Here is a 13,648-nt window from a genome sequence, read left to right on the forward strand (position 1 = left end):
TTGAGTTTTTATTTTTATTTCATACTCGTAAACTTAACTTTGCAATCCAACTAAACTTGGAGAGGAGCAAGGAAAATATGGAACCCATAGAACTGCACTGCGAGCACAAAGATTATAGGGTATTTGGAGCAGATGGCAGTGAAGGGCTGCTCTCCTGAGCTACAGAAGGGATGGTCTGGTAGTTAAGGTAAAACACAAGTCAAGTTTATTAGATTTGTCCACAGTCAACAATGGCAATCTTCTTTCTGGTCTTGCCATTCCTGGACCCAAGGCACTCTATGGCTTCCACAGTACCCATGCCCTCTTTCACCTTGCCTAAGACCATAAGCTTGCCACGCAACCACTCAGTCTTGGGAGTACAGATGAAAAACTGGAAACCATTTCTGTTGGGTCCAGCATTTGCACTGGCCAACGTTCCACCGCCCCCCCCATCCCAGGCTTCAGGATAAAATTCTCATCAAACTTCTCCCCATTGGTGGACTTGCCACCTGCACCATTATGTCATTTGAAGTCACCACCCTGGCACAGAAATCCTGGAATAAGGTTGTGAAAGCAGGAAGCTGTATAACCAAATCCTTCCTGCCCAGTGTTCAGAGCATAAAAGTTCTCTGCTGTCTTCGGAACTTTGTCTGCAAACAGTTCAAAGGAGATGGGGACTGAGGGCTAGCAGTCCACTGCCACGCCCAAGAACCTGGGGCTTGGTGGGGGTGGGGCGTTGTTGCCTGTGGTTGGGCAGTGTGGACAACTCCAGGGCAGTAGTGTTTGCAAGGCCACATCCCTTGTTTAATTTTAATTATTTCTTTTTTTACCAGACCTTTATTAGGCACAAGTTACTTAGGGAGCCAGTGTTTAATCAGTCTGGCGTTTACCAGTTTTGAGCATTCTGGAGATTTTTTTGTTGTTGTTAATTATTAGATATAGCCTCAATGTTCTTAAAACAGTATAATTATTATTTTGGGACAAGACTTATATACAAGCAAGGCAACTTAATGCAAAATGTAAACTGTAACATACACTGCTGTTAATATTTCTGTGGTCCATCTCCACAGCAAATTAGGTCTTTCACTGTTCCCAAGTGAGTTTTGATTTGTTTGTGGTTGGTGAGAGTAAGCAATCACACTTTTAGACACAGCCTTGATCTGACATGACACCCTCCAGTATAAGGTTTTCCTAAATCCTTTAATTCAGTTTGTCTTAATTCAGTGATTTTGCAATCTAACCATGGAGGACTGAATCTCATTAGTTAGTCAGACTGAATCTCATTAGTAGCTCCTTATTTTATTTATTTTCTGTGTAATTAATTTACTTCATTTTTTAAGTACCATTTTAGATTAACAGAAAAATGTGGCAGATATTATGAAGAGTTAAATATACCCACCCTCTACCTTCACACTCCAGGCACAGAGCTTTCTCTATTGTCAGTATCTGGCATTAGTGTGGTACATTTGTTACATTAGTGAATGAATATTGACACATATTTAACTAAAATCTACAGTTTTGTTGCTGTTGTTGTTGTTATTCTAACAAATTTTTATCACTTGAGTTCAATTTGCTGAACCTATTTTTTTTTCCTTTTTGCAGCCTCTTCTATTGTGCACCAGCCATAATGGTAGATGCTGAGAATAAAATGATGATAAAACTGCTTTCTCTGTCCTTTAGAGTCTAGCAGGACAGATAGACATTCCTAGATAAACACAAGGGTAGCTAGTATTTCTTAAGATCCAGGCCCAGTTCTGAACACGGAATGCTAACTCATTTAATCCTCAGATTAACCCTGCTTTATAGGTGCTTTTGTTATTGCTATTTTTTTTATTAGGAAACTGAGGCACAGAGAGGTTAAGCACCTTGAGCAGAATCCTGGAACTGGAAAGAGCCTGAGCTTTGCCTGGAGAACACATGCTGTCAATCACTTCCCAGTGCTGCCTTATGGAGTCACAAGACTGCAGATGAGAAACACCAGCTTGGATGAGAATACGACCTACAGCCATTGTGTTTTCTATTTAGCTCCTATTTTATGACTTTATTTGTAGCAACATAAGGAATCACTTTTATAGCAGTGTACTTCATACCCTCAAAAAACATCTAAATGCACAGCATCATTTTTGGAAAACTGGTATTTGAATCGGTCAGTGTTTATTTCTGTTTTTTATCGTCACTTGACACTCTTTTAACCTCCAACTAAAGGAGTCAATATTCAGAGAAAAGCCAACTCTGGGTATATACTCATTATTCAAGATTCAGTGAGAGACTCAGAGATTTGAGTGTGATATGGTTCAGACCGTTTCCACGCGTCAAATTCTATGTAAGCACAGGTAACGGAGGATGCCTAAAATCATGCCCACTACCTGAAGGTCATTTTCCTTCCGTGCTGCTATGGTTCCTCTATTCAGTGTGTAGCTGAAGTAGCCATTTCACTCAGTGTGACCTAAGTCACAAACAATCCTTCTTTATCAAAGTCACTATGCAAAAGTTAAGTACAGTGGGTGCTTTTATCTATCATATCTCCAAAGCAATTTCTCCATTTTGTAAGCTTTTAAACTATCCTATCATTTTTTTCCCAAGAGAAGTAGTTAAAGCCCCTCTAATTAAACCACTAAAATCTTGATAGACAAAACAATTTAAATCACATTGTGAGGAATGAGCAAGATGTTTTAACCATTCCTGTCTCTTTCAATAAACTGCTAAGCTAAGAAAATCCTTTGGAGAAACCAATGGAACAATATTCACCCTGACCAATTCTAGAATAAGGGTGTGGTATATTCTTAGACCCATCAGCCCACAAAAGTACTTTCCTACATTAGTTAAGTTGATGTACATTTTGTTCCCTCACCACAGCAGTAACTCTAAAGAAAACTTATGAACATCTAAAAATCACAGAATTGCACTGCCTTAGTATCTGTATTACACTCCCTTATATTTGAAAGAAAACAACTTTACCTCTTTTCTTCCTCATTCTTTACAGATGCCTCTTGCTATTGAGCAATTTTAAGAAATTGTTAACTCAGAATAAATGGATATTTCATTGATCACTGAGTTGGTGCCAGGTACCAAGTAGATCCTTTCTCTTCAATATCACAGAGGGGGAAAAAAAACAAAAAACAAACTTACATTCCAGAAAAAAAAAAAGCTGATGCTTAGAAAAGCAAAATACCTTATCCAATAAATGATATAAATGGGAATTTGAACACAGATTTAACATCTCACATTCTTCTAACATTTCTGTTCTTCCTCAGGTGCTTCGGTTAATTTTGTATTAATTTATCTAAGATAGATATTGTAGAAATAAAAATAATAGAAAACAGTAGAGGGCACCTGGGTGGCATAGTCGGTTGAGTGTCTGACTTCAATTCAGATTATGATCCTGGGGTTCTGGGATTGAGCATGAGTAGGGCTCCCCATCCAGCCAGGACGCTGCTTCCCCTCTCCCTCTGCCCCACCCCTACTCATGCTCCTTCTCTCCCTCTCAAATAAACAATATCGTGTAAAAAAAAATAGAACAGATATAGAAGTAATAGAAAATCATAGACTGAAAATAAAAAAGGCTGTCTACAGAAGTCAGAGAACTCAACTTAGAAACATCTCAGTCCCAGGATCACTCCTTAGTCCAGGCTAGGAACACATAGCCTCACTTCTTCTTTTCAGATGCTCTGTCAACTGCAAGGCCCTTCAGGGTTTGCTTCTCAGATGCCAACTGTGGTAGGAAACTATGCTGTTTACCACCACCACCTCAGGTCCAGGTAGGGATAGTTGCCTTGGAAGACAAAACACAAAGGCCCTTTTTATTTAGAAGTATCATTGTTAATCACTGTGGGAAAACTGAAACAAGTTTTGAACATTGGTTAGTTAGAAACTCTATAAACTTCTAACGGGAATGGTCCAAGCTTTCACAGACTCACTTCAGATAGGAATTAGTTTTGTTTAAGGTGGAGCTTCCTTATCACTTCGTTGCCTTCAAGAACACCCTGTAGCTGTTTTCCCTGTGAAGAATGACCAAATCTGGACTGGAAATTTCATCAAGGCAAATCTGTAAGCAACTTCTTTCTCCAGGTAGACAGTTTATACTTTTAAGAACCTTCAACTGCATTACGTTTGAAAGGCCTATGCCCTACCCAGCAATGATCTGCTCTGGCCATTCCCTCACAATTCAGTAAAGAAGAAAAAAGTTGAACAAATGGTCAAAAGCAAATTTAATATTCAACAGATAAGAAATATTCTTTGCATGTAGAGAAATTAATTTTCTTTTCACCCATTTAAAAAGTTCTTTAATTCTCCCTTGGGAAGCTGACTCTCATTGAGCATTAATAGGTTCACTTCTGAACACAAATAAAAAGCAAAAGCAATACTCCGGAATAAAATATGGGAACCTTTTTTGCCTGAAACAATAAAGTCAAGTTGAGTTGGTTTAAGTTTACAAATTATGACTAGTTTAACTAGCAAAAAATTCAAGACCACATTGTTTTAACTATCATTATCTTCATAAAAGATCAACCACAGATTATATCCTGACTTTTACTGGTAGTGATTTTGGGCCACTTCATGGTGAGATACCCAGTAAATCTTGAGAATGAACTCTGTGCAGCAATAAATAACCAGAGTTCCTTTTGATGGCTTAGCCCTCAGAGGTCTCCCACATTGCTCATTTAATTATACTGTTGCCCTTCATCTTTATCAAGTTTCAAAGTCCTTTAGCATATAAGTATATAATAAAAGGAAATGCTAAGGAGAGTGTAGAAATGTGTAGTAAGTAGAGTATGTGGCTATGGAAAGCTGTGTGATACATTCCTCAAAAGTTAAAGTACATAACACTTGACACAGTAGATTTAGAAGACATTTTCAGGGTACAAACTACTTTTCAGTTTCGTCAACCAAAAAAAATAAAGGCTTGGACCAGATGATCAATGATGTTCTATGGGCTATAATCTTTGTGTTTTGTAGTGATTAGCTTCAATTCTTGGATTTGGAGCTGGGTGTGAATAAAACTGCTGCTTTACTGGATAAGATTTAATTTTCTTCAGGCACAGTGTTGATGCAGTCATGATATTTGGCTCTGAAAGGAAAAAAAAAAGTTGGTAATTTGAGCTATCCAAGTTGGTTCTCTTTATTGATCGCCTTGTTCTCCTGTTGCTCATGTATTCATAGGCTTTACAGCCCAGCTTTACTACCAGTTATATCATTAGATTACCTATTAGATTATAATTAAATTATCCATTAGTTCCTTTCCAATATACTGTTTTCAATCTACTAATAAATCACTAAGAACTTTTACTTTGTTGATGTCATTACTAACACAACATAACCTCAGCAATGAAGATCAAAATAAAGTTAATGTCTCTATTACTTATCACAAATACACACACACACACACACACACACACACACCCTTAAAGATTAGCTTGGTTAACATGCTGTGTATCTATTGCTTTGTGTTATAGAGATTTTTTTTTAATCAATAACTACCATTAAAACAGTCAATTTAAATATAAGGCCAAATGATATGAAATAGGGAATAACAACCATTTCGGCTTTGTTTTCCACTCTAATGTTTTTTCTTTTAACTCTAGGAAAAGCAAATAACTACATGTAGTCCACTTACTTGTGCTAGGCTTTGCACTTACTTCTTTCAGTCTCTTTTCTTTAAATGCAATTAAACTTTCCCAATTGTGATAAAAACAATTCACCATTATCTTTAGAGGAATCAATGATCATCTTTTTGGTCTCTTTAAGCCACTTTATTTCCATAAATCTGATTGATTTTGGTAGAGGTAGAAATAAGAGGGAGAAGGAATAAAAGAAGCCAGGAAGGGCCTTCTCAGGTGTTAGAGCTCACAGAGTCACCGGGTGAGAAAAGTAGGGATGACGTGCCTCCACGTCTTAGGGCTGGCGGCCTATGGCCAGGAAGAGGAAGGCCACAGAAAGAAACCCTGGGGCAGGGCACAGAGTCCATGGGGAGTAACAAATCATTAATCCACGCTCTGTAAAGATCTCCAGAACCAGTCACCCATGTGCCAACTAATGCTTGCATCTTTGCCTCAGCACTGAGGCTCTGAGCAATTAATGTGACTCAGAACTTTCCAGACCTCTTCCAGAAAGTTTTACCTGCTTTTTGGATGTAGCTGGAGGATATGTTACCTCCCCTGGAAAGCCTGCCTCTCTTCAAGTCCTCTGAAATTAAACTAGAACCCACTGCTGTGATACTTTCAAAAAGAATCACTTTTATGTACAAAGTTAACTGCTATATTTGCCCTTTCAGACTTGTTTATGAGGTCAGTTTTCTCTTTACACAATGGTTGCTTCAATTCCTCCCTTGTTTTTCTTGTTCATCTGTAAAAAATCCACTTCACAAAGGAGAAGACAAGAATCTTTAAAACTCTTTGTAGGGGTGCCTGGGTGGCTCAGTGGGTTAAAGCCTCTGCCTACGGCTCAGGTCATGATCTCAGGGTCCTGGGATTGAGCCCCATATCGGGCTCTCTGCTCAGCGGTGAGCCCTCTTCCCTCTCTCTCTCTCTGTCTACCTGTAATCTCTGTCTGTCAAATAAATAAATAAAATTTTTAAAAAACAAACAAAAAAACAACAACAAAAAAAACCTCTTTGTAAACCACTGGTCTTAATTTTTAGGATTTCTTTCAAAATACTATTTTACATCTTATATTCATTTCCTCTTATGATGTCCATTCTTTTGCTACCAATACAGGTTTACCTTAAGGGTCAGTTAGCTTGGGTAGATATTCCCGTCATACAAATTTCTTATCCTTGTGTTCTTCACTAACACACATTAAACCAGGAGAAGTTAGCTAGTGGTATCAAACAACATATATGATTTACCACTTTTCAGTATCCTTAACTCTCAATTTGCATACTGAAGAATTAGTAATTTATACTTCTGGTCCAGTCAAGTGTTTTATCTATGTCTCTGTCCCCCAGTGTCTTCTGTCTGGACTTGAATAAATGTGAAGTTGCTCACCATCTACCATCCTAGAGCTGGGCCACAAAGTTACTCTAACTACCTTCTTTTCTTTCTTTATCATTTGCTCTTCTGATTTTAAGTCTTTTATCTCAAGAGGTCAAAAGGCTGAATGTTTAAGAGCAAGTCTTTGTAAGTTTCCTCCACCTTTTTTATTTCTGTCAACATGGTAATAATGATGTGCCATTTCGGGAACAATCATTTTTTTGCTCAAATGGTTGGTTTTTTTGTTTTTATTTTTGTTTTCCCCCTAGAGTGGAAGTGTGCACAGTGGGCAGGGCCAACTTTATTATCACTGGTTCCAAGAGGATGCTTTGAGGTCAAGTCACAGAAGAACAGCTGCCCTTGGAATGAAGGAGTCTGTACCTGAGACTATAAGGCCAAAATCAGTCCAATTTTGCCAACTACCACAACATTTAAAAGATAATTGTTGGGGGGGGGTGGTCTCTGAGTGACACAGTTGATTAAGTGTCCAGTTCTTAATTTGGGCTGATCATGATCTCAGGGTTATGAGATTGAGCCCCCATCAGGCTCCAAGCTCAGCATGGAGCCTGCTTGAGATTCTCTCTCTCTCTCTCTCTCTCTCTCAAATAAATAAATAAATCTTTTTTAAAAAGATAATTGTTTAGGTCTTTCTAGCCCTTTAGTCACTGAAATGAAGGTGGTTAGATAGTTTAATCAAAAAAAAAAAAAGGAGGGGGAGACATGTATATAATGGACTACTCAGAAACCATTGAACTGGCATTTATCAAGACTTGAATGATACGGGAACATTTTTATGATATAATGAACAAAAAATAAGAGACATATTGAGTACGATCTTAACTAGCTAAAGAAAAAATTCATACAAAAAATGATCAGATATGAATTTGTCAAATTTTGAGCCTCTTTGTATAGGGAATACTTTGTTTTTCTGGTTTTTCAGACTTCTATGTATATGATGAGCCTTCTATGATAAGCATGTATTCCTTTGGTTGTATGGGGAATAATTTTTATAAAAAGAAAATTAACAGTGAGAATTAATGATCATCATCATAATTCATATTTCAAATACTTTTGTGTCATTCAATTTACCTGTATAATCATGAATCTTTATAACAAATATTGTAAGGGAAGCTTCATCTCCACATTACAGAAGGTAACACAGAGTCAGAAGGATCAAACAACTTTCCAAGGCAACACAGGAAGAAATCAGCAAAACTCAGAATCAAATAAAAGTTAGTCCTTTTTCAAAGACTGTTCTCTTTCCATTATACTATTAAGGGCAAGAATAATCCATGTAGTTCTCACTTTCATAATACATTTTGAAGAAATACAGAGGAAGAAAAATAGGAACCAGGCAGTTTAAGGATGAAAAGGGATAGCATTTATATAGTTTGGAATGGATCCAAAGTCTCATGGGACCAATATGAATAAGAAACTTGATTCTGGGGGGAAAAAAAATTATAGGATTTGCCTTAGGCAAACCATCATGATTTATTATTAAATTACTTTTTTTTTTTAACTGTAAGGGAACAAAAATGAACCTTATTTTTAAAAACCCATTATTCAGCATGAACAGATTTAGCATATTACTACAGATAGTTATATTTATTTAAAAAAAAAATTTCCTCTGACAGTCCCAAAATTGGTCATTTCTGGAAAAAGTCAAGTCTGTTCCTTCAATTGAAAAAAAAAGAAAAAAAAAAAACTTTGTCAGGGACTGAGTGGAGAAACTTATTTGTCATTGATTAGTGATGTACTGAGTAAATTTCATCTTCAAGTTATTATTCTTTCTAAAGTAAGTCTGGTCTTTATCAGTGGTTTGAAACTTTCCAGATAGAGGGCATAACTAGTTTTGTAAGAAACTGCACTTCTTTCTACCCTGTTATTTTAGTATTACTAAGGCAGTGTGTGCATAGTTTTTTTTTTTAATATCAATTTATAGCTCTTTGTGTATTGATGAGGGTTTTTCAGGATTTAACCTTGATGTATTCAAAGCAATAGAAGGTGGTGACTGAAAAAGAGAGAACTGCCAAAATTAGTCAGCTTGTACATTAACAAGAATTAAATGAAACATAGTACAGAATTTAATCTATTTTCTTTTTTTTAATTTTTTAAATTTTTATTTATTTATTTTTATCTATTTTCTTACAGCTGACCAGATTTCAGTATTCTGGAACTTTAGGGAGAATGTAGGATTAAAAATAGGAAAATTTGAAATTGATTATTGGAGAAACAATTGGTGTTATAGACCTAAATGCACCTGTATTTCTTTTTTATTTTTTTTATTTTTTAATATTTTATTTATTTGACAGACAGACAGAGATCACAAGTAGGCAGACAGGCAGGCAGAGAGAGAGGAGGAGCAGGCTCCCTGGTGAGCAGGGAGCCCGATGGGGGTTCGATACCTGAACCCTGGGATCATGACCTGAGCCGAAGGTGGAGGCTTTAACCCACTGAGCCACCCAGGCACCCCGGTATTTCTTAAAGATTTTATTTATTTATTTATTTATTTGACAGATCACAAGTAGGCAGAGAGACAGGCAGAGAGAGAGAGAGAGAGAGAGAGAGAGAGAGGAAGGGAAGCAGGCTCCCTAATGAGCAGAGAGCCTGATGCGGGGCTCGATCCCAGGACCACGGGATCATGACCCGAGCTGAAGGCAGAGGCTTCAACCCACTGAGCTACCCAGGCACCCCTGCATTTCTTTTTTAATGTTCAGAATAAAAGATTTATTCATTTCAAATCCTTGTTCTCGAAGTCACTCAGTCAACATGTTCCGCACGCCTGAATGTCCCGGTGGAGGCAGCTTCAGGTGTGTGCCTTTTACTGCCTTGCTTCACGGTCAGGAGGGTCCAGCGCTTGTTTTAATGTTTTGCTAGTGTCATCTTGAATTCTTAGAAATATTTGAGCGAGGGATCCCACATTTAAATTTTTCCCTAGGTCCCACAAGTTTTGTGCTAGGTACTAGGTATGTATGAAAAAACAGTGACATAGTTCCTATCCTCACATCATTTCTAGAAATAATAAAAGCATTATATAATGAACTGACAAGATGTTATTAGTTATTTGATAAGGAAAGTACAGAGTGAATGTTGTGAAGATGGACAGTTCAGAAGATCTATTATGCTCTTTAGAAAAAAAAAAGTGAAACACAAAATCTATTATCAAAATAACGGACATATACCTCTGCGTCTCCCCATTGCTTCAATCTTACCATGATGAGAGTTGAAATCCAGTGACTATGTGGTTCTTCACTTTAATTCTGCTGACCTTTATCTTTCAATAGTTAGTATACTTAAGGGAAATCCAGGACATCACAAGTCAGAACCATGTCTGTGGCTTCTTCTGTCCTTGACTCTGCAATTCTTATTCACAGTGCTTGATCTTGTGGTAAAATAAGGTTATAATCTGGGGTTGCAGTTTTAGTAATGTTCAAAAGATGAGTCAAAAAAAAGCACTATCATTAGTCCTTGTCATGTGAAGTCAAAAAATACCTTGTCCTTCATAGCTCAGGGGAAAGTCTGAGCATATCTGCATTTAGTGCTTAAACTGTTGGATTTTTAATACTGTGTTGGGTCTTTTCAGGTTGTTAAGGGAAAAAAGATACTCTCAACATGATGGAGGCCATGACTATTTGCTGCAGGAATAAACAAGAAAGCAAGCCCAGAAATCTTTCCAAAAACCTTGGCTTCCTGGTGCCCTGAAAACAACACTAAAGATAGGATCCCGTTTAGAGAATGTTGGTGTCAGGATTCAACTCTGCGTCTGTTGCTTAAGTTACTTCGCTGCATTTATGGTTCCAACCTATTGCTCTTTCCTGATGACAATCTTCATCTTTGAGTACCACATTGCTCTCTCTGAGGATTTTTGCATATTTTATATTCATAAAATCCACCAGAAGATAACAAATCTGATTAGAAAAGACTCACCAGGAAAGAAAAATTTCCTTTGATTATTTCCTCACTCTATCTGGCATGAACACAGGTTTCTAGAGAAAAATCCCACATTGGATCATCTCACAGTCTGCTGGCCATCACACAGAAAGCTGCCCTTGACTCAAATTCTAATCTCTAGTTCAAGCTAGGGTTCCAGGATCAGCTGGTCATAATGTGACAATCTCTACCCTTTGTTCAAAAGAGTCTCAGGGGTAATCATCCTCAGAATATCATTGATGCCTTACAAAAAAAAAAAAAAAAAAAATACACACACACATACATATATCTCCTAATTATTCTATGTGAGTTTTGGGGAGGGCAAAAACACTTGCATGTTTTTAAATTTCCATAGTAGAGCAAAAGGCCATCTCTTACTATTGCTCAATGTGTGGATGTACTGGTACATATGTGAGTATATATTTGGGTTGCAGGGAGTTGGAGGAAGGGGCTGAGGGCATGAATGCTAGGGGAAGGAAAAATCAAAATACTATTTGATCGGAAACAATTGGAAATTGTTTTTCGAAATTGGAAATTCCAATTTAATGTCCAGAAAGAGAATCAGTAAATGTCTCATATTCCTTAGAGACACTAGAAAGAGTAAGAAAAGCAAATACTGAAGATTGGACTTCTGAACTCCACAAGGCTATCTGCTAAGACATGACCTAAACCACTGTATTTGCATGTATTTAGCAATCTAATACCCTCAGGTTCTGGAGGTAAGATTTTTCACCAGAGGAAAGACAGAAAGGTAAAGTGATTTGTCCCCACAGGTTTCATAAAATCTGAAGATATAAATAAAGGAAGACTATTTTTAAGTCTATGGAATTCAATGGATGAAAAATGAACTTTCACTTACATACTTGTATGCAAGAAGTTAAGAATATATTATCTAAGTAGATCTGAACATAGGAAGGTTAAGAGCTGAAGCAATATTTGAGTCATTCAGGTTATGATGTTTTTCTCCAAGCACATAGCTTATAAAAAAAGATCTTGCTATTTTTGAACTGTCCGGATCTTCATTCTCTCCCAGCCTCAGTTGGTGTTTGTAACCTGCAACTCTCAGAGCTAGTCTTATTTCTTCCAAACAAGCTCATCATCAAAGTATAGAAGACAAACTTTCTGGAAAACACACTAAACCTTTAACCACACAGGCAGCATTTCCACTCCAACCATAACTTTATCAGTTAAACTAAAACGTGGTGACAATTCTATTTAAATAAAAGCTCCGGAGTTTCATCTCAAGTGTCAACAATTCTAACATCAAGGTAAAGCAATATCCTGTGTCGTCATATTTTGTCTCTGTTAGATAAACTATGACTCTTAAGCGTGTTCATGGGACAACTGATATAAACAGACAGTTGACCCAGATGAAATACAGCAAAAGTGGAATAACTTATTTTTCATTCCCCCTGATCTCCTAGGCTTTAGAGAAAACCATGTACTGTCCTACCCATCCATTTTCTCTACTGCCAACTCATTCTCCCACTACCAGACTCACTCTCATGTTACTAAATCCCATGGTTCTCTCTAAAGTATGCATGTAATCCTAATATGGGGGTAGAGAATTGTACAAGTATAGAAAATCGATCTCTTGTCTGAATATAGGAGCAGGTAAAATGCCTGACACACCCAGAGACAGCTGAAATTTTGGATATCCTTAGTTGACAATTTTCAGGGTAGAAAAGAATACGTTTAACAACCATTGTTAGCTCTTGGTGAGGAAGGCTATTGACTGTGAATCAGAAATTTTCCACTTGAGCTGGATTTAATTTTAACAGGAGTCAAATTCTAGAAATGATTTGGAATATGAAGGAGTATTGTCTATGTTTATAGTTACACAAATTTCACTGTTTTACATTAATCAAGTCCTAAAGACAATCAGGTAAACATCTCTAAAGTCAAACATGGAGGCCAAGAGGCCCTTTCTCAGAGTTTGAGGAAATGACAAAGTCAAAATTATTAGTGCTTCCATAACCTAGTATCCTAAGGTCTGTGTTTTAAATGACAATTTGTATGTTAAATTCTAAGTGTACACCAAAGGTTTACATTAAGTTTAGTAAAATTCACTTTATTTTTAATATCCGTATATGATTTTTTTTAAAGATTTTATTTATTTATTTTACAGAGAGAGATCACAAGTAGACAGAGAGGCAGGCAGAGAGAGAGAGGGAAGCAGGCTCCCCACTGAGCAGAGAGCCTGATGCGGGGCTGGATCCCAGGGATCATGACCTGAGCCAAAGGCAAAGGCTTAACCCACTGAGCCATCCAGGTGCGCCATCTTTTGCCTTTTAAAATAGTGTCCACATTTTAGACGAGTTTTACATTCTCTAAACAGATGAGATTTCTTACAAAAGATTTTATTAAGATACACAATGTTTAATTTAATTATGCACCCAACTACCTCAAGATTTTGGCATTAAGATTTTCCACTAAGTAGTTGAAGAGAGTCTCAAGAAATGGTATTTTCTCTGTCATATTATGGCTTTTACTTTTATCATAAATGTGAAAAATTAAGTTAATAAATTCATAAAGTCTACATGATTAATTTCTATAATCTTAGATTCTATGGTATTAAAAATATGTTTTTAAATTTTCCCTCCCTAATTTTCTTTCTTCTACTAAATAATAATGTTTCCTTTCCATTGACACAGTATGTTTTCTTTATTTGCTGAAAATATTGCATATAATTATCTAATTTCTCTCAAACTGTCAAGAATTACTTTTCTCTATTTCTGAGTATTTTTTAGCCTTAAGTTCTAATAAACCTA

General features: G+C 36.8%; 1 pseudogene; it reads right to left on the bottom strand.

Annotated features, from left to right (window-relative positions):
• Positions 1-208: 208 nt before the first annotated feature.
• Positions 209-1,988, bottom strand: LOC131834616 (peptidyl-prolyl cis-trans isomerase A-like; annotated as a pseudogene).
• Between the last annotated feature and the right edge of the window lie 11,660 nt (positions 1,989-13,648).

Source organism: Mustela lutreola, chromosome 6, assembly GCF_030435805.1.
Source record: "Mustela lutreola isolate mMusLut2 chromosome 6, mMusLut2.pri, whole genome shotgun sequence".
Lineage (NCBI taxonomy): Eukaryota > Metazoa > Chordata > Mammalia > Carnivora > Mustelidae > Mustela > Mustela lutreola.